Source organism: Pseudorasbora parva, chromosome 15 (genome assembly GCF_024679245.1).
Source record: "Pseudorasbora parva isolate DD20220531a chromosome 15, ASM2467924v1, whole genome shotgun sequence".
NCBI lineage: Eukaryota > Metazoa > Chordata > Actinopteri > Cypriniformes > Gobionidae > Pseudorasbora > Pseudorasbora parva.
The window spans coordinates 13,245,273-13,266,118 of NC_090186.1; the positions used below are offsets into that span (position 1 = coordinate 13,245,273).

A 20,846-nucleotide genomic window follows, 5' to 3' on the forward strand; every position below is an offset into this window, starting at 1 on the left:
AATTCAATGCCTCATTCATGGTGGGCTTGACTAGCAATTCGGCTGAATCTAATGTGGCAGTCGATGCATTTTTCACTTCATTTCTCCCTCTCGCTTTTTCTCTTTGGATTGTCTCAGTAGCACACAGATGAACTCTATCTGTGAAACAGAAACACTCTACATATGACTGGTGTTGTAGAACCCTTCAAGAATATACAAAAAAGCAGTTTCAATGTTGATATTGTGACTTTATATATGGTCAGACACCGCATGTATCACTATATTATTAGCATTTTTTCAAAAATCAAGTACAAATGGATTTACACTTTTTTTTCCCAAGAATTTCGGACGTTCTTGTCAACTTGCAAGTCATGTTATAATGTTTATTAATGTTCCGAATAAGGCAAAAACAGAGCATTACATCCTAGGGACAATTTCTAGGGTTGTAAATGGACCTGTAAAACTGTATCTGATTTTTTTTTGCCCTTAAATAAGCCACATACCCTCTATGTAGATATCAGAGAACAATTTAACATATTGTTTCAACTCATTCTAGGGCACCTTTAACTTTGTAGAAATACAAAATGACACTCACAATTAGTCTATGGGAAAAAAACAATCATTGTGATGCTCACATCTGCAACACACAACCAATAGAGGAGTCAGTCATACTATTTGCATCACAGTATGTGTCTAGTTCCACAGTTGTGACTATTATTATAGAATTCATCACAACAGACAAAGCCAATGTGATAAATAAAATAACTGTTGGGCCTTGAGGCTGGACCAGTTTTAAATAATGCAGTGCCGACTTCACATAAATATTCCTACAAGCCGTGATGGTTTGCTGAGGTGTCGAAACAGGCTGGAAAGAGACAGGAAGGGCAGAGTCCACATGAAGGGTAAAGACCCCCTGCTGTACATTCCCTCCGCGGAGGACACAGCTGTCCTCCAAATAACCCACCCCTACCCACACCGGGCATCCGTGCCAGGGCAAATCACTCTGCCCACACTCGCTATAATTACAGTTGCGTTCTAATGCGCTTCTCTTCCACTCAAACACACTGGCGCAGACAGACGTCAACACATTAAAAATGTGGGTTATCTCCACGGTTAACCTTACATGATTCTGCATCACTCCCTCCCCCACTAGCCATTCCACTCCATTTCGCATCTAGCCACACACACACACACACACACAACACACACACACACACGCGTTTGTTTTTGTGACATATGGAGACATTCCATAGGGGTAATGTTTTTTTACTGTACACAACCGTATTTTCTATCCCCTTACACTGCCCCTACCGCTAAACCTACCCATCACAGGAAACATTCTGCATTTTTACTTTCTAAAAAAAATCATCCTGTATGATTTATAAGCGTTTTGAAAAGTGGGGACATGACCAATGTCCTCATATTTCACCCTCTCCTTGTAATACCCATGTCATACCCATGTCATTATACACATTTGTGTCCTCATATGTCACAAAAACATGCCCCCCCCCCCCCCCCCCACACACACACACACACACACACAGTCTCTAACTGATCACGCCACCAAAGGATGCCATTTCGTTTACATAAAGACATTTTATTTTTATTTTTTTATTTTTTTGCACGTTCCAGACTGTGGAACTGGGAAAGTGGTGGTGGTTTTTCAGCTACTACGGATCACATAAAAAAAGTGACTAAATTAATTGTTTACTCAAACAATTGGTCCAAACACACTGATTTATTCATAAAATAAGAATAAAAAAGTGACTCACTGAGACCGAAATCAAATAATTTCCAAAATGCAAAAAAAAAAAACTAAAACAGTACAGCAGCAAAGTACAATGTCTAGATGCACAGTATTCAATGAATAGTGGGCGAAACGTACCCAGATGACCTACTACTTCCGTCAAGATTGAGAAGTGCGCGTTCAAAGGAGACTTTACTATCTCATGAGGCCACAAAAGAGGAGTCGTGAATGGTGTTGAGGCGATGCAAATGAGGCAGAAAGTCACATGACAGCGTCAACATGGCAGATGTAATATGTCCAAATTTCATTACTACACACATTCATACTGCATACATACTTTTTAATAGTCTTTTTAAGTCAAACCAAATTTTGTTGTACCTAGTATACAGCATGCGATTTCGGATGCAGCGACTGTCTATATGAATGAATTGCTGAATGATTCACTCTACTAATTTGTACAAAAATAAAGATTCATTAATGAAAACAAGTGAATTGCTGCATCCCAATTCGCCTACTTAAACTTCGTCCTAGATGTATGTACTCTTTTTGTGAAGAAAAAGTACATACTTTTTAGTGTGTATCAGAAGAGCTTGCAAGCTTTGGGACATACTACTTCGTCATCTTTAACGGACTCTGTCGCTTGGTTACGTGCATTTGGTCACCGTTTAAACTGCCCTGTCAATCTTCGTCAGTTAAAATCCTCCACATTCAGTTTCATTTCCTACCATATCGGAGAGAAATCTCCCCTCATGTGTTTGCAGTTTAAATATAATGATGCATTTAAAAGTTAACGGTCAAACGTGTCATTACAAAAGTTCACAATGCTGCTGCATGTGAAATATAATGTGGATAACACTGAAAAAATATATTTTTGTCAGGTTAAATACTAATAATCGATCACTCAAACCTTTATCTAAACCTCTCTACTTAACCGTCACACTTGCACATCCATCATATTTGTAGTTTAACACTTTTTATCTGCGTTTGTAGTTTTAATCGAATCCTCATCCAACTCGCAATGGGCTGTGGGAAATATCAGCCGTTAGAGTGTGTGTCGTGCGTAGAGTCGTGCACTTTAAATTCTGACTGGAAATAGTAAATCATCCAGGTATCTGTGGAATACTCTTTTCAACATACTACGATCTATTTTCGAATACTATTTAGTATGGATAGTATGCGAATTGGGAAGCAGGAAATGTCTTTAGGAATTAATGATTTAATCATTCTCTAAAGCAATTCATTTAAAAAATTTATTCATTCACTCTCAGAAAAAAAGGCACGTTGCTGTCACTGTGGCGGTACCCTAAGGTACAAAAGTGAAAAGGTATATCTTTGTAAATGGTACATATTAGTACCTTAAAAGGTACATATCAGTAGCCTGACGTGGTCCTACTCAATTCTAGTCAGAATATGAGTCTGAAACTGCGCCATTGGGCTGTGATTATGGGGCGTGTTTCAACCGAACCAGGAAAGACATCAATTGGATAGACCTACAACCAATCAGAGCAACGAAGCAACGCATTGTCAAATGTCAACATAGTTCAACTGCACTGTGTTGCCAAGTCCGTGTTTTTTTCCGCGGGTTGTTTTCTATGTCCGCGGGTTGAAGCGACTATTATGTGATATATAGACCCATGAGTGCGAATTTTAGCAGGCAACCTTGCCAAAATAACACACATTTTACACCCATTTTTTCCCCGGAGAACCCCACAGTAAGCTATTGTTTAGTTATTGTTTAGTAGTTGGCAGGTTTTGTTGTAAAAACTTGGAAACCCTGTCTGCACACACGCTGAAATCGCACGCTGAAATCAACAATATAATAATTTTAATTATTATAAAATAATTTAATGATACACAGAGTACTTACCCAACATGATCATCATTTCTGAGAGAAATTGTGAAGGTGAATGCATATACAAACAAGCTCTCTGTTTATGTTTCGAAAAATTATAATCCAAGCCCCTTTGATGACGTGCATGATTACATTACTGTTGATTAGCTGTCCGTCATCGTCTAAAGCCCGCCCTGATGATTTCATTGGTCCGAACAGTTTCTGTTCAGAGATAATTACTCCTCTATGGATCGAGCCCAGACCAAACCGCCCAATCTAAAAAAATTGTGGGCGGGGCTAAGTTCGGCTGGCATCCAGGTTAACATATCAGTACTTTAAGAGTGCAAATTAGTACCTTAAAGGTACATAGTAGTACCTTTTTGGTTTTGTACCTTAGGGTACCGCCCCAGTGACAGAAATGTACCTTTTTTTCTGAGAGTCTTCAAAAACTAAGCGATTAATTGAACCATTGGCTTAATTTATATGTAAAAACAAACAAATAAGGGCTGTCTTTAAGAGTGTCACTGAATTACTGTTTAATTCAAAACAGTAATTAATGCACGCACATATAAATTAGTGTTTTTTATGATTTAATCATTGAATTATTCACTCAATGGGTTTGTTCAAAATATGGATGCCAACATATCCAAAATATGGGGTGTTTCCATGGTTAACCTTGCATGATTCTGCGTATCTTCCTCCCACTATGCATTCCACTCCAGTTCTCATTTTTAAAAGAGAGAGAGAGAGAGAGAGAGAGAGAGAGAGAGAGAGAGAGAGAGAGAGAGAGAGTGAAAGAGTATCTAACTGATCAAGCCACCCTGGGCTGCCATTTCTGTTCATCTTGCAATAAAGGGGAGGGAGTTTTATTCCTCTCTCTCTCTCTATTCCCCCAAATCATTTCACTCCAATTTAATCCTGATGGTCTTTGGAATTGCCCTGTTCCATTAAACCCACTTTGTGCCACTTTGCTATCAGCAGCGTGCCGATACAGCGGCTGTCATTAAACTTGGGAGGGGCTTAGCTAAATCTGTCGGGGTTCATCCAAGTATCTCGCTGTCAAGTGCCTTTGGTGTGTGTGTGTGTGTGTGTGTGTGTGTGTGTGTGTGTGTTAAATCTCAGTCGTCTCCGTGTGAGGGCATCTGATTTAAAGACACAGGATTATTAAGCCACCACCTTCTAATCAGACCCCATCAATTCCGTGAGGGCCATCTAACCCAGCTCTTATCTGCCACGGTCTAATGTCATTAACACATCAAGCTAATTGAAGACTTGCTATCTTAATGGTTTCACACACACATAATGAGGATAGGGAGTGTCTATGCTTTGTTTTTTTTTTAATCTTGGGAGGTCTGTGAGAGGAAAAGATCTTGAGGTGCCGAGTGCTGGATAGCTACCTGAATCTACAGTGAAGAACTCAAACGGCACTAGAGAAAGATCAGTGAAGTGTGAAACTACAAAATGGGACAAATGATCTCAGGGATCAACATTTGAAAGGAAAAATCTGAAAAAAATGAAGAAAAAAATGACATTGCAGGTCACAAAAGAAACCCAGCACAGTGATAGCCAAAATAGAGAGATTGATGGGAAGAGTGAGATGTCTACAAAGGAAAAAAATGAATATATTCTTTTATTCAAAAAATTCTCTATTCTATTTCTTTCTTTCTTTCTTTCTTTCTTTCTTTCTTTCTTTCTTTCTTTCTTTGGGACATAAAAAAGGTATTTTAAGACATTTTTCAGTGTTTTGCTCTGAAAAATAGACAAAGAAAAAAATAGAAAGAAAAAAATAGAAAAAAAATAGAAAGAAAATAGAAATTACATTTAGAAATGTTTCAAATTTCTCATCAAATTCTTCCCAGATCAAATGATCTGATCAGACTATTAAAAGTACCAAAACATATTTTTCCTTGTTCGCCTTTTAATGAGCAGTTATTAAAATAACATTTTTGTTAATATTTTAATAATCTAAAAAACACTTTTCCACAAAATAACCTTTTATATAATGGAAATTAATTAATACTTTTTTAGAGTGTCCTATGTCAAAAATGTCTCTATTGCTTCTCTTTTTATTTATTTTAGGGTAGACCTATTTTAGGAGAAACATCCTAGACAAAGTCAATTTGCCTTCCAAAAATCATATGCTGTTATTTTTCTGTGGAATCTTTATACAGCTAATTATAAAACACACACACACACACACACACACACACACACACACACACACACACACACACACACACACACACACACACACACACACACACACACACACACACACACACACACACACACACACACACACACACACACACACACAATCCATGTGCTATAGTAGACTAAGCAGCAAATATGTAACACAATGAAATTGAAAACATTTTTCAGTGATACTTTCAATTTTCTTATATGCCATATCAAAGCATCACCCAGGCAATCTTAAGTGCATTTCTGTGAATAGCAGGTTCTAAATTTTAATAACATGCTCCACACAAAGTTATCATATGGTTTCAAAAGACTTGCAATATAGAGCACAAGTCGTACGGACCACTTTTGTGCTGAATTGTACTTTTTTGCCCCTTTTGGAGCTTGAGAGAGATCGTGAACACAAGAACAAATTAGAAAATTCTCCACGTAAGAAAAAAAACAAACAAACATCACATAGACTTTGAAACAACACGAGGGTGAGCAAATGAAGACATAATGTCATTGTTATGATGAACTATCTTTCTAAATGAACAAATCTCAGAACTCAATGAAAGAGCGAGTTCTGAAAAAGCACATATTTCCTCTGACCGCAAATTGAACTTGGAGTCAAATACGATCTTCAACTCCATAAAACACCAATTGTCGTATGAATAATTTACTTGTTTGTGCATCCATGCACAGTTGCCTAACCGTTACTGAAGCGATTCACCGTCTTATGCCATTCTACGATCTCCCCATCCATCCATCTCATCCCTCCCTCTCTCTTACTCCGCATATCTCTCTGTATTTCTCTGGTGCATGCTGAGTCTCTGCCATTTACCCGGCAGTTTCAGCATGACACACTGCGTCGCCAGAATGGCAGTTTAATATGGCCCTGCTCAAACGCGTGCACACACGCTCACACATGCGTTCTACGATGACACGCACGGGTGCAATAGAGTGTCTGCGCATTAGACCCTGACTGCGCTCCAGAGACGGAGAGGGTGAGTGTTATCACAAGCAAAAGAGCCCTTGCTTTTATATCAAACACAAAAAGGGGAAAAAATACTTCTTTCATCTCTTTTTTCGGCACAGATATGTACACACAACTCTGAATCCTCCCCTGCACACAGAGATAAGAGAATGGGAGGGGGGGGGGGGGGGGGCAGATTCTTAGATGGAATTCCCCAAACAAGCAAGAGCACGAGAGAGGAAGAGAGACGGTGAAGTGCAGCTACTTCTAGCAGAACATGCAGCAGAGGAGAAGAGAAAAGCAATCGCTCTGGAGAGATGCATGTTCGTTTCGAGCAAAGCCGGAGAGTAGATTTCCCAGGCAACTATTCAAAAAACAGAATCAGTTTCCTGCAGTACAAGGGCAGAAGGCTTTGCTGGCAACATGAGAGCGAAATCTCTCCCAGTCAGGGCAATAACGCCAGGAGACCGCCTGAGACGTTACGCCGTAGCTCTTTGACATGTAATCATTATGGAAACACCCCGTCTCCAGAGCTCAAGGCTGGTCTTCTGTCTGTTCAGATGCATTTACTATGTTGATTCTCATGAATAAACACATCTACACACATTCTCAGTTCAAGAATGGAGTGTGAAGGACTGACAGAGAGAGAGAGAAAGGAGGAGGCAGGTTGGAATAGTAGGTGTTGGATGCTTGTGGCTGGCACATCTGGATTTGGCACCGGTGTGATTTTCCTGTCCAAATGAGCTGTGATCCAGCTGACACACCTTGGACAAACTATCACACCGCAGATGTGTCCATGTCGATCACAGAAATGAAGGCCATGCCTCCCTGGAAATCATGCTGCCACAACATGTACAACCCTGCTTACTTTCCCTACTAAAATCCCCTACGTAAAAAAACACACAACATGTGTGAAATAGTAGATATACTGTACTAAATAGAACATACTTTTGTAGCCTAATGGTAGTGAAGTCCATTCCTCATCAATTGACAGAATGCGACTTAGAGATACACCTCAGGTCATTTTGAGGCCATTTAAAGGAATAGTTCACCCAAAAATGAAAATGTGATGTGTATCTGCTTACCCCTAGGGCATTCAACATGCGGGTGTCTTTTTTTCTTCAGTAGAACACACATGAAGATTTTTAAGATCTTCCGATAAGGTCAATATCCACGCATTGGCTCGAGCGGATATATGAGCCAGAGCGTGGATATTGACCTTACCGGAAGTGAAGCGCTCCAGTTCCGGGCTGTTGGATATAGTGTTGTATTTGAGGTAATAAATTATATAAATATGGCTCGATTTCTCACACAAACTGATCGTTTTGTGTGTTAAGATATTAATGTGTCATCATGAGCTACATGGCTCTTTGTGCATGTTGTCTAAGCATGTTTTTTTTTTTTCTCTCATAGAATTGTTACCCATTCACATGCATTATCATCACTGTCACACAGCAACGGTTGGAGTTAAAAATCGTCATTTGTGTTCTACTGAAGAAACACAGTAGAACACACCTACATCTTGGATGCACTAGGGGTAAGCAGATAAACATCACATTTTCATTTTTAAGTGAACTATCCCTTTAATGTTCACTAGCATAAAATACTGAAAATGTAAAACGGACAAAAAATATGTACATATTTTAGGGACATGTACATTTTAGTCCAATAAAATGCTCTCTAGAATCCCCTTCATCATTTGCCATTATTTAATAGTCTTTGTTAGTTTTGTTGTGCGGTAACGTAAACAAAGGCCTGTTTAAGGTTCTCACACTTAAAGGTGCGCCGCGTAAATGTTTGCGCCATGATGAGGTTGTGAATTGCAACCACCGCCGCTCACCTGCGGCCTACAAAGGACAAAGATGTCGTCGTCTGCGACCACAGAGAGTAGCTAGCGCTTTGTAGAACATTTTGTCTGTTTAGGGCTACTGTAGAAACATGGCGGCGCAAAATGGCGACTTCACTGAAAGGGAACCCGCGGTGTATGTAGATGGAAATTAATCATTCTAAGCTAAAAAAAAACACATAACAGTTCATTATGTAAGGTCTTTATACACTACTAAAAACAGAGAAATTTTACATTTCTGTAAATAGATCCTCATAAATATTACACACTGCACCATTAAGTGTGTTTCCAATTCAGAATCGATTAGATCTGATTCAATTTGTAATTCGATTGATTTTTGATTCAGTTGAGTTACAACATCAATTTTACATTTTCTCTCTGCAAATGCTTTAAATTATACTTTGCACTTATTCTAACTGGTAAATCGCCTTGGTAATTAAAATAACTGACTTACTGTATAAAAGTCATTTGTTTCAGTAATTGGGCTACACTGGTCACACATTGATTCACAAAAAAATAACCTGTTCATAAGAGTCATTTGTTTGTGAATCGGACTACACTGGTTACATTATATGTGTATTTTATATGTGTGCACACAACAACTCAATAGAACAATATTTATTTCCATTATTTTGTGGTCTTTTGAGATTTTTTTTATATATATATATAAATATATATATATATATATATATATATATATATATATATATATATATATATATATATATATATATATATATACATACATATACATACATATATATATATATATATATATATATATATATATATATATATATATATATATGTATGTATACATATATATATATATATATATTATATATATATATATATATATATATATATATATATAATCTCAAAAGACCACAAAATAATGGAAATAAATATTGTTTACAATCACTTTTTTTGATTGAATCATTCATAACACAGCAAAATCTAAATTTCTTTTGATGGAGTGCTGAAAATTGATTCAATGAGCGATGAGGTGAAGCTTTTAACTCAAAGCCAAATGAAAATATTTTACCCTACTAATAGTTCTGACAGGAAATGCATCAACACAATCCAAGTTAGCCATTTTGTGTCTCATTAGACAGCCAAAGTGTCGTTATTCCTTACTGTTTGACTACAGACCTGGCTTGTCTTGCCCTCGGGCTAACATCTGACAGAGAATACCACCAGCTGGCAGCATATGCACACCGTCATATAACTGACAAATCTACACTGACATTAGTAGAGCGAACGTCACGTCTTTGATTCTCTGTGTGTGTGTTCGAGTGTGTATGTTTCCGTCCTTACATTCAACTGGACCTTCTCTCTATAGAGCGCATTACAGCTGCAGCTCTCCAGTTCTATGCAGCTCGCCACTCTGAAGAAATACAGGCTTTTCATTTCGGCTTGATAATGGTGCACAGGGAGGCCTGCGCATACTAAAGAGCTGAAGCCCACTCCAATATACAAGCAGACCGGGGCCCCACTGAGCAGGTCACGCTGAATCTTTTCTTTCTCTCTTTAACTCTCTCGCTCTCTCTCTCTCTAGTGGAAGAGAGACAACAGATTAAACCAGATGAAAAGACAGTAAGAGCAGAATTAATCTAATACCATTTGTTGTCAGAAAGAAAAGCAATTCTGTCCCATAGGTCAAGGGACCTAAGGGAGCCATTTTGTTCCTTTTGATTTTACATCATTTTTACTTTGATTTTGTTCCATTTTGTTCCTTTTGATTTTACAGCTAACTCTTAAAGGGACGTCGTCATTACTCACCCTCATGTGCTTCCAAACTGTATATTTTGTCAAAATTCAGTGGATTTATTTTTAAACATTTTCAGCATTTTCTTTACACGAAGAAAGAAAGTCATGCAAGTTTGGAAACATATGTAGGGTGACGGCAGAATTGTCATTTTTGTCTGAACTATCTCTTTAAGCGACAGAAGAGAGACGGTAGTCTTTCCTCTGGAAGCAGAAGTTGGGTCATGTGGATAACGGCCATTTGCTCAACGAGTTTTTGTCTGTGTCCACAGAAAAACAAGTTGGATAAAAAATAAAAAATATTAAGCGGCACAACACTAATAATAGGATCATGTGACACTGACGTAATGATGCTGAAAATTTAGCTCTACCATCACGGGAACAAATATCGTTAAAAAATATATTAAAATAGAAAACAGCTTTTCTGAACTGTAAAAATATTCCACAATTTTACTGCTTTTACTGTATTTTTGATCAAACAAACGCAGCCTTGGTGAGCACAAACAAACTTAATTAAAAACTCTTACAGACTCCAAACAACATGCATACAAAATGTAGAAGAGAAGAAAAGCGGGGCTTAAACTGTCATTCATGTCCTTTCTTTCTTCTCATCTCTATTCTTTTCACTGTCTTTAAATGTCAGAGGAGGCATGAGGTGCAACACCAACGGCCTCTGGTGATGCAAAGCATAAAACATTGTATATGAGTGCCAAGAAGCACCTCAAATAAAGAATATGTCCCGGGAGAGTAGTCGTCGTAGTGTGAGCGCAAGTAAATGAGAATGTAGAAAGAATGGATTAATTGAAGTGTTAATGTACTGAGACTGTTGCATGGGCTGCATTTCTGAGTGTCTCCCAGTCTTTGTTTGCAATGCAGCACATCAAACTCACTTTGGTGCGAGGCTCCTGCGGGACTAAATTATCAACCATTGACTTTTTGTCTGCCTTTTTACTCCCTTTTGTTTCTACGGGTAGGCTGGAGTCAGTGGAGCGTTGTGTTCCTCTATACCGCAGTGAGAAATGGGACTGCACGCTCGTTGAGGGTGAGTTCTTTTTTTTTATTGGGACTGGAAAAAATAAAATAATTTATATATATATATATATATATATATATATATATATATATATATATATATATATATATATATATATATATATATATATATATATATATATATATATATATATACACGCACGGTTCTTTATTCATAGCTCACGGAGGGAATTTGATTTGAATAATCAGAGGAGCACCTGGAGGCTGGTTATGCGGTAAATGAAAAGCAGATATATGGTCGAGACCACAGACCCTGAAACTGCAGTCCTCTGCAATCAATGTGCAACTGTTATGCTATTTGTTACTTATGTACTCGAAGGCAAGTTCAATAAAAAAGACAGAAGGCTAGTGTGAACAAGTGTTTGAATTATACATCAGCAGAACACCGTGGAACAAAGAAGCAGCGTGAAAAAGATGAGACTACATGTGAAAGTGGGCTGAGCTTGCGTGTGTGTGGACTGATGTCTCAGTGTCGTTTTTGGCCCCAAATATCTGTGCAGACAGATTGTGCCCATTTTAAGGAGATTATGGGGCAGATGCCAACATGGCATTGCAGCATATGACACAAAGAGAACCACTGCTTCCACCTTGCATAACCTGTGCACATGGTCTAGTCTGAAACCTAGTGAGCTGCCTATGGTAGCCTTATAGAAGGAATATTCCGGGTTCTTGTGGCATAATTTCCACTTGTTCCAATTTAAAAAATAAGAAAATATATGGGTTTATGAAACACACTTACAATGGAAGTGAATGGAGTCATTCTGTAAACATTTCGACTCTATAGCCAAAAGTCGTTTACAATGTCAATCCTATTTTAGTGTGAAATTTGCTTTTAAAAAGTAAAGTGCTGCTGAAAATAAATCAGTGTATTTAAAAAAAAATTGACCCAACATTCATGTGTTTATGTATGTTATGCTTGTTGGAGTGCTGTGATGTTGGTTGAGCAACATGACAAACTATTTAAACCAATTGTGAATTAGGCTTACACCATAGACTGTAAAAAAATATGGACGTAGTGTCCGTGACGTCACCCATAGGATTCTGATAAGCCGTTCTGAAGCTAAAAGTATGGGCGAGCTGGGCGTTGCCATCTTGTGAGCGAGTCGTCGCGTGCCACTCCCGGATAACAGAAAATGGGCAAAAAGGCGGGATGTGCGCGGAGCTGAGGTGACGCAATAACTATAGACGGCGGATAAATGGCTATCCACTTGTAACCACGCCCTTAATTATGCAGAACCTTAAGGCTTTATATAACGTAAACGAATGAGTTATAAAAAAATTCACCCCCCTCAGAGTTGTCATGAAGATCAAAATTAGCCTTATAAGCCAAAACCACAATTTGTACCAGGCTGTAAACATGTTTTTTTCAGCTTTAAAGTTGAGAATTTTAACATGGGGCTCAATGAGATTCTGCTCCCTTCTGGAGCCTGTCCCTAGTGGCCAGTTGAGGAATTGCAGTTTACATTACTTCCGTATTGGCTTCAAGAGAGATCGCGGGAGGTTGCCGCTTGGCTTACACGTACACAAATCATAGCGATCAGCCGACTTCAGATAACCATACATTTTGTTGCAGCCATGGAATAAATAAAATAAATTTGAAAAGGACTTGACCCCAACTTTCATATGGTATCAAAAGATGTAAAAGGATAAATTTCACCATGTGATTGGTTTTTGTAGATCACATCACATTTTTCCTCCTATGTTTAAAAAGAAAATCTCTATCCCCATGAAAACGCAAAACACGCTAAGTGCTGTCAACAGCATACCAAACCAACAGGTGGCGATATAACCCTTACCGTATTGGTCATTTAGAAGTGTGAAAAAAGGTTATTACCCTTATTACTAAACAAAGGAGATAGTGGCACACAATCTGACGTCAATCAAAGGAGCTCGCAAAAATCTTCAGTTTCACCGGCTACACGACAACACTGCAACCGGAGTTTGAAAACATCTTCACCCTGGCAAGATTTTTTGAAAAAAAGATACTGTGTTTGCGTGTGGACGAACGGCCAAACCGCATGCAAACAGCTGCCGATTCATGTAAACAGGGCCTTAGCCTGTGGTCACTTATGAAGTTGCAACACCATAAGGATGTTACCTTATAATATTAATGGCCAATTCGCACGGATTAAAAGACATCTTAGTAAAACTAGCAGAAGTGGGAGGAATAAACACGCTTTACGCACTACGGTAACCTCCGTGTCGTCATGTGCGAAGGACGTTGATGTTATCACGTGAGCAAACACAACATGAGCGCCAGTCTGAACTCCGCTCCTATATAATATGTGTTTTAATAGCAGTTTCAGGTCCAGTCTAACGATTGTGATTGGACTGTGTTGGTAATAGACACTTTCCTAGAGCTAAAATAAGTGTTGTGCCTCTAAAAAGTGCTTTTGATTTTCTTTTTGCTTTAAATGATATGCGGAAAATACTGGACGTTTGCCACAGATTTGTCCCGACACCTACAAGCAACCGGATGCTTCAAGCGCCTCCAAGCTCGCTTTTTTTTAAAACTTTTAAACAGGAAATACATACATTTTTACAGCGAGTCTATTCGAACGTGATTAGTATTACCCGAGGTAATTTTTCCGGACCTTTTTACAGAAGGTAAAATTGTCTTGGTAATCTTTACTGACTATAGCCCTATTCGGACTGGATTAGTTTAACATGGGGACATGGGGGTAAAGTCATTTTACCTCAGGACGTCTGTAATATCAATGGCCAATTCGCACGGGATAAGACATCTTAGTAAAACTAGCAGAAGTGGGAGGAGTAACTCGCTTTACGCACCTCCTTGACGTCATGTGCGTATGACGTTACCGTTATAACGTGAGCAAACACACAACCTGAGCGCCAGTCTGAACTCCGTCTCCAATATATATGTGTTTTAATAAACAGTTAGGTCCAGTCTAATGATTATGATTGGATTATGTTGGTAATAGACACTTTCCTAGAGCTAAAATGTGTTCCTCTAATAAGTGCTTTTGATCTTCTTTTTGCTTTAAATGATATGCGGAAAATACCGGACATTTTCCACAGATTTGTCCCACCACCTACAACGCAACCGAATGCTTCAAGCGCCTCCAAGGTCGCAAAATGTGCTCTTTTTTTAACTTTTAAACAGGCAATGACGGAATTTTACCATACATTTTTACAGCAGGTCTATTCGAACGGGATTAGTATTACCTGAGGTAATTTTTCCGGACCTTTTTACAGAAGGTAAAAGTCTCGGTAATCTTTACTGACATTGTCCGTAATGATTACCGAGATGGCACATTCGGACGGGACTAAAATCACCGAGAACCTCTGGTTATAATTACTTTACCCCCATGTCCCCATGTTAAACTAATCCAGTCCGAATAGGGCTATTGTCCGTAATGATTACCGAGATGGCACATTCGGACGGGACTAAAATCACTGAGAACCTCTGGTAATAATTAATTTACCCCCACGTACCCATGTTAAACTAATCCAGTCCGAATAGGGCTTAACACAATAGGCAGCTCATTAGGGTTTGTAATTGATAGGGTTGGGCAGATAGATGCAGGTAGACATCGCAATGTTGGGCCGGCATCGTGATCCATGCCCCAAAAGAAGATTTAAACCCTAATCTTAAATGTCTTAAACCTATAATAAACATTATATGGATTGAAAACACTGAATAGTTGTGATATATGACAAGAGCATATCGCGTCCGCCAGCCACAGTTTGATTTTGACAGTTATGCCCCCCCCCCCCCCACACACACACACACACACATTGCCCAACCCTAGTGGCAGAGCAACAACATAACACACAACACCTGATAACATTACACAGAGCCGTACTGACATTTATCGTAGCACAGCATGACTATGCAGAACAAATACATGCAATGCATTCAGCAGTGGCATCTTCGCATTTAAATTATAGCTTTTACTACTGGATTTTGAGCGGGGAAACTTCTGATCTGCAAAAAGTCTGGGCTAAAAGAGCGGCGGCTGTGCCCTCAGGCTCAGTGTCATGTCTTCAGTTGGATGCCATCCGATGGGTGAGGCCATTCCTGAGCTCTAATTAGCAGGAGCAGATAATGTCACACAGAACAGAGAGATCAATACAGAGGACGAGGAACGGCAGTCGATGCCTCCTCTCTGTGCTGGACAGATTTTTCCGAGAAGGGACATCCCCTGCGGGACGGTTCTACTTCAGGAATCCCCAGCGCCTACTGTTCTGATGTCAACCCAAAACATCCTTACATTTCTTTCATAACAAACAGCTCACATACTAAAGTGTGACTGGCATTTTAAATGTAGTGGCACTCAGAAATAATGACCCAAACTTTACTTTGGAACAGTCCTGCGGGATCAGCAGTGCCATCTTTGATTTTTAACGGGAATGAAACCAAGCCTGTGAGGGATGGACAAACATCTCTCCAGTGAGTTGTATTGTTATTTAATGTGTTTTTGGATTGTTCTGATGATGACACACTGCAAAAACATATATTTTCAGTAGAGATTTAGACAAAGAAAAATACAACATGAGCCGTGAGTAAAATTACAAGTGATCTAGGAGCTTAATACAGCTTTTTACTGCGGATGCCACTGAAAGCACAGTAAGTCTACCCTCACAGCCTCGCTTTCATACCTGTTAAGGCGCTGCTCTGAATAAGATCGGCCTTTTTTCACATCTTTGCATAAATAAGTACCGTTATCTAGAAAAGCAAGCTGGTTTGGTTTGCAATTGAATTCATACAGGCCAAACTAATATGCATTAGTGGTAATTTTGCTTTAAAAATGCCGTTGCCCAGGAGATATGTCTCGATACGAACCTTTACCTCAGAGTTCTACATTACCTCAAAACAAACCCAGCTTGTAGAATGAATAAATGAACACAGAGGAGAGAGCAAAACAATGTTGGCTTTGAGGGTTCCCACACTCTGTGTTCTGTCTCCATAGAGATGCACTGTTGCCTGCTGGGCCCATTCAGGCAGAAAAGGAAAGGCCTACTTGCCGTACACACAGAAAAGTCCAGAACACTGAACAGACCACCTTTACCATGGTAATGGCAACCTATAAGCAGTACAGTGACGTAATATGAGCGATTGGGATAATGAGACATCTGGCACAGGTTGGCAGAGTGACTCTGACCTAATTTTGGTAGAAACATCTTTTTTCCTTATTTATGTATCCTACTTAGAGCTGTCTATCTATCTATCTATCTATCTATCTATCTATCTATCTATCTATCTATCTATCTATCTATCTATCTATCTATCTATCTATCTATCTATCTATCTATCTGCCTGAAAACACAACATTGAAAATAATTCAGCTGTAAATAAACACAAATTGATGGCTGAACCACACAAAAAGATGGGTGACATATTAACACATTGGCCAGTGACCTAAAAACGAGGGGCTGGCAATGAACACCTGACACCTGGGTGAGTTGAGACACAAAAATAAAAGAAACAAAATACGCCTTTGCGACTGTGATTTTTCAAACATCAATACTAATGTGGAGGCACGTATGGGTCAGAATAACTGTGAGAAAAACAGATTGACGAGAGCTGCTTTAGAATTGGTTAAATGGGTTAAGGATGACAGCAGTTTGATGGATGCTTTGCTTTGTACATTTGCAAGGTTCCCTATATTTTCACACAGGAATTGAGTCTTTGATAAATGATGAAAGTGTCACATACACATTCGTTTTTTTTTTCTGTCATAATGTGGACTTTCCATTGACTTGTGTTGTTTGTTTGTTTGTTTTTTATAATAGAGGTAATGGTGTTTGCTATCCCTTAATCCCAAAGCTACCCCCTCACAAACACCATTCCACATGTTCTATTTTCTTTAAGACATTCCTTGGTAGCCTAGGTTAAAATATTGTGAAACGTAACCACGATAGGTTATTTTAGGTTTTATTTTCGTAAAGTGTTCCTCGCCGGACACTTCAGCCACTGGCGCTTTTGTCCTTCAGACCGAGCTCCGCTTAGTGGAACTGCACGTGAAGGTAACACGACGAGATTCGGTGTCTTTTCAAGCGTTTTGTACTAAGTAAACGTCGAGGGTTCCGTTTTTCATTTTGAAACTACACCTCTGCGCGACCGCAGCCAGCGGTCCACAGGCAGTCAGAAGAGGATGTTCTCTGTCAAAGCAAATCATCCTCACGCGCTCCCGTTTCAAACACTGTGGGAACATAATCCTGCAGCCCAACCGTTCAGAAAACGTCAAGTAGATACGCGTTTAAGGCGGTCGCCGGTGCCCCAAGTCAGTTGTCAGATTCTTAGAGTGCGAGTAACGGAATTCTCGCCGCCCGGACGGAGGTTCCCTGTCACACGCGCAGGAGCGCGCGCGCGCACACACATACGGGCAGTGCGATTAATGCGGGATTCTGCTGCCGCGGAGCCCCTGCGGACCGATCATCCTGCCTGAACCAAACAAACAAAATCTACACTTTTCTTCACTCGTAATGCGTTTAAAAACGTTGAAAGTTCGCGCTGTCGTGTCTTGAACTGGCACTCGTGCGTTTAAACACGAAAAGGATAACGAACCTATCTTTCACTGCAGTTTCAAATGAGTGCACGCATATAGTGTAGCCAATTCAAGACCTCTGCTCCGCGGTGAATGGGAAAGGTGTTAAACCCGGAGCGTTGTAGTAAATCTCAGTTGATCAATCGCTCTCGAGCAGGACAGAACATGGATGTCAATGCAGCAAACGCCGCTCCTCTCCATGCGCGCGTGGACGCATGATCACCGTCAACTGGTGGCAGTTGGTTCGGCTCATTTCCTCGCAAATCAAATGGGAGATAACCGTTTAATAATATCTCTCCAATTGCTTTAGATGCGTGAATGCAATCATAACTCCATCAGGGAAGCGCAGAGAGATGTCCTCACGTTCCACATGGACAAGTTTCATTGCAACAGCACCGACGGCCGTTTTTCTTTCCATATGTCATCGTGAATCACATCCTTAAGACAAACCCTCTTACCTTTAAACTGGTGCGTTCAGATCCCATACTTCTCATGATAAAAATCCACGCGCAATCACTCCGTATCCAGTCTCTGCCGTCTGTAGAAGAGCAGTAATCCACTTTCCCATGCCGGGGACATAAAGCCACAGACCTGGACTACATCCTTTCTATCGCACACCAAAACTGATGGGATTTTTGCGCTTCTTTTCCCCTTTACCCTGTTCTTTCTCTCCGCTGTTCCAGCTGAAGTTGCCTGGTTACCTCTCTCTAAAAGCGCCGCTCCCGCAGCCAATCACGAGCGCGAGTGCGCGTTAACCCGTCGAGCGCCGAGCTGTCCTGGTTTCTCGGTTTCAGGGGAAAACGCATGGAGTGGGAGGGGCGAGCGAGAGTTTTCAATGCCAAAAAGCTAAGATGTGCAAAAGAATATAAAGACAGAAAGGGATGTGTTGGGGGATCGATGATGGCAGAGAAATGAACATCATCTTATTTGCTGAGACGGAAAACTACACGATTGCTTCAACTGTGCATCAGTGAGAGAAAGCAGAACAGGTGCACGAACAAACAACCACCTCAAACTTGAATAGCTCCAGCGTAGGTTTCGTTTGAAAGTTAATAAGAATATATCGGAATAAGGCACGTGACAAAACAGACATTATAAACAACCCAATATTAAAACAATCACTGCCAAATCTTATTATCATTCAAATGTTTTTATAAAGAAAATAAGTATGCGTGGAATTCTGACATATAGCCTAGGTGCATATCATTTTATCACATCCAGCGCCCTTAGTGTTTTCTGTCTTTTAAATCCCGTTGATATTTTGATCTGAGAAACATCTGCTTACGATTCAGTGTGTGGACTGGCCGAATGAATCACTCAATCGTGAACAATTTCTGCCTTTTTGCTAAGCCTTTTGAACGATTAGATCCACATTGATTCATTTGGGGATTTGGGAGCGCTGGTTTTGATTCGATAGAAAACACACGACACATTTGCAGAAATATCAGGGAATTTTTCTCAGGTCATATTTAGTGATGCCTACTATGACTGCTAACATATACTGTTCCTAATTTCTGCCACGGATATTATAATATCATAACATTCTTTAAAATTAATTGTTAAAATAAATATTACCTTTCCCTCAAATTAGTGGTGAATCTTACTATTGGTGAAATTAAGAAATATATACGGTATATATTAAAAAGAATAAAAAGTGCAACCAAATCTTTAACTGTTATTAATATAGCTACATGTGTTTTCAATTTACTTCAAACAGTGTTCAGCAAATCAAGACTTTGCATCTGCTGACTAATGAAAATTTAGAGGTATGTTTAAAGGACCACTCCGGCGAATTTTTAAGTTTATCTTGATCATTATATCTTTGTGAGTACAGTCTGTAGAAAAAGAAAAAAAAACTAACTGGATTGGTGCTTGCAATGGAGTTATTACAGTTAATGCCCAGAGCACCCCCCCCCCCCCCTCAGCTAAAACAGCAGCTTTGGGGGCATACGTAAAGGGTGTCTTTGTGCCTCTTTAACATCAACAGGGCCCTTACATGACAACGAGATGAGTTTAGCCACTTAGCCATTGTTTAAATTCATCTAAACTGTGTTAGACGGCTAGCTGTATCTCGTGCTGAAGTCCCGTGGGAACTCAGCGGTAGCCGGAAAAAAGGCAGTCCAGTTGGCTTCACTTGTGAGCCCGATCGGATCATCACTCTAGTGACGTCTGGTTCACGAATGAATCGTTATTTTTAACCGGTTCTTTTGAACCGGTTCTTTTTAGTGAACCGGGCGAACCAGTTCACCAAATCAGACTGAATCGTTCTAAACGGTTCGCGTCTCAAATCAGCGCTGATCACACACGTTACTTTAGTTACTCACTTTCTGACATGAGTGACAGTCCCTCAGAATATAAACTAATGTCTTGAATTATATGTTTTAACTCCAACTGTTCACTGAACTGAGACATGTTTTGCTGAGAGATCTGATGAACTCACGAGCCGCTGATACTGAGCATGCGCGAGTAACTGAACGGGCAGCGGTTCTCGGATCAGCAGGACAGAATCGAAAACCGTTTCTCTTGGACACGTTCAATACTGAGAACCGTCAAGCCGATGAGCAGAGCCTCTTAATTTACACGATGCTCTTCCCAACTGGACTATTTTTCCGGCTACAACGGAGTTCCCCCGGGACTTCAGCACGAGACACAGCTAGTCGGCTAAAACAGGTGTTTTTAAACAATGGGTAAGTGGCTGAACTCATCTCGTTGTCATGTAAGGGCCCTGTTGATGTTAAACAGACCTTTTAATTGCTTAATTGCTTTTTGTTATATGATGTTATATAAAAGTCATATGAACTTGACAATTCAAAGTTACTCAGGCAAGTAAAAGTTACTGAAACAAAAGAAATGTGCTGCGATAACTTTTTTATTTTAAGTTGGGCTAACGTATAATCCGTAAGTTTTGCCTCTTTGTCGCCATCTCTATTCGTAACCTGCAATTGCAGTTATTTGCA

At 39.7% G+C, this 20,846-nt stretch overlaps 1 protein-coding gene across 8 annotated transcripts in view; it reads right to left on the minus strand.

Moving 5' to 3' along the window:
• The window catches only part of dab1a (DAB adaptor protein 1a), a 562,848-nt gene that overhangs the window by 218,912 nt on the left and 323,090 nt on the right, over positions 1-20,846 (minus strand). For 3 of the 8 annotated variants that reach the window (XM_067417165.1, XM_067417164.1, XM_067417160.1), the window contains exon 1: positions 18,348-18,629. The exons of 1 other annotated variant lie outside the window; for it this stretch is intronic. The gene's annotated coding sequence lies outside the window, so the exon portion shown is untranslated. Of the gene's footprint in view, positions 1-18,347; positions 18,631-20,846 lie in introns of those variants that run through there. 4 more of the 8 variants (XM_067417163.1, XM_067417157.1, XM_067417161.1 and 1 more) reach the window with 3 other exon arrangements.